The 1,722-nt window shown below is 39.0% G+C and overlaps 1 long non-coding RNA gene across 1 annotated transcript in view; it reads right to left on the bottom strand.

The window, feature by feature from the left end:
* The window catches only part of LOC109307530, a 107,611-nt gene that overhangs the window by 80,101 nt on the left and 25,788 nt on the right, over positions 1-1,722 (bottom strand). The window contains exon 2 of the long non-coding RNA XR_002100289.1: positions 1,476-1,481. This is a non-coding gene — a long non-coding RNA (uncharacterized LOC109307530). The remainder of the gene's footprint in view (positions 1-1,475; positions 1,482-1,722) is intronic.

Below are 1,722 nucleotides of genomic sequence, written 5' to 3'. Positions count from 1 at the left end.
GATTAAAGCCAGAATGTTCATTACCTAAAGCATAGCCCCCAGCACTTGAACCAAAAGAGTAATGCGGCTGGCTGGGAAGTGGCGAGCTGCTGTCCGTTCGGTGGCCAGCCGCTAGGGGGAAACACGACCCCACACACTTAGGTAGCGTACTAAGCACACACAGCCCATTCTTACAGACTTTCTTCCTTCTTTGTGCATTAGACATTTTGTTTGTCAAAATCTTGACATTTTGAAGATTTAAATGTATTATTCAAAATATATGTAATAATCGTCTCTCTTGCTGTGGTTTTTAATGTGCCTGACCCTGTCAGCAGCATTGACTCAGACGCTACTAACTTACTATATGTGTTGTGCATCTGTTTGACGTACTAAATCTAGTACAATTCTCATAATGTATAATCCTGCTCCACTGAAGCTGGTAGCAAAGCTACATTTGACTTCAGTTAAAATACCTCAGACTTAAAAGCCATGCTTCCACAAATACTTGAACCCTTGCTTGACTTTCAGCCTGTGACTAATTTAATACAGCTAAAGTTAAGTCTGTACTATTTAGGTGCTTTATCAAATCAGAACCTAAATTAGCACCTATTAAGTTAGGGCCATACTCAGCGCCAACTTTCCTTCCTCCTGGATTAATTTTCTTCTAGCCAGTTGCTCTATTTTTAAAAGGAGGATTTTTCTTCTTTCCTGACATTTGTATGTTGCTGCTCATCAATGGTTATGCTGGAAAGCAGTTTTGAAATACAATATTTTTCTCCTATTTTTGATGATAAACTATTTATTCTTTTAGTTTTAGTTTTTTCCACAATTTTATTTTCAAGGGATTCACAGTAGAGAAAGGAATAGCAAGTGGTCACTACTTGTGAATAATGACTTAGGGTTAGGATGGGTGTCAGATTATAAAGTCAAATTCAAGGGCTTTGGGGCTGTATTCTGCTCTTCTTATAATCAGTGTAAATGCAAAGGGATTATACTGGAAAGCAGGATTTTGGCCTTAGTTGTTTTAATAGCTCATTAGGGATAAACAGGCTTTTAGCTAACAATAATGCAGCATTTCTGTTAACAGCTTCATAATGATATATACCAAGTGGTGTGCTGCCTTGATAATTGGAAAATTTACTTTTTTTTTTCTTTGGGGAAAACATGGACAATGTAGTAGTTGTTCTACATAACATTTAGATACCCAGAGAATTCTTATAGCATGTAGAAACATGGATACAGCAGCTCTAAATGACAAAGCCCCTCTCAAAACTGCCCTCAAGTATAATTGAAACTATACGGTAGCTCGGTTCCCAGGGGACAGGTATGCGTGTAGACCTGTATAATTTCTCAAAAATCAGCACCAAGCAGGATTTTTTAGCAGTCTCAAAAATGTGAATAGGCACTAAAGACTGTACTGAAATGACTGGAGGTGTTAACTAGAGCTCTTTGGAAAATTTCCAATAAAACATATTTTCTTTGGGTAAATAAAGGACTTGGGCCTTCAAGGTGGACTAGACACTAGGGCTGTGCGAAGATTCAATTTGGAGGAGATTCAGCCTGATTCAGCGGCCAAATCTCTAAATCTGAATCAAATTCGGAGACCAATTAAAAAGTCCGAATCCAATGAGAAGCCTCTGAATCAATTTCACTGATAAGTGCAAGGTGTTGCACATGGGGAGGAAGAACCGGCACCACACTTACAGGTTGGGGAACTCCCCTCTTGCCAGCACGGAGACGGAA

This window comes from Crocodylus porosus, unplaced genomic scaffold (genome assembly GCF_001723895.1).
Source record: "Crocodylus porosus isolate Cpor-Errol unplaced genomic scaffold, CroPor_comp1, whole genome shotgun sequence".
In the NCBI taxonomy this organism is placed as follows: Eukaryota; Metazoa; Chordata; order Crocodylia; family Crocodylidae; genus Crocodylus; species Crocodylus porosus.
The sequence above is the reverse complement of the archived record's forward strand: the minus strand, read 5'-3'. Positions and strand labels throughout refer to the sequence as shown.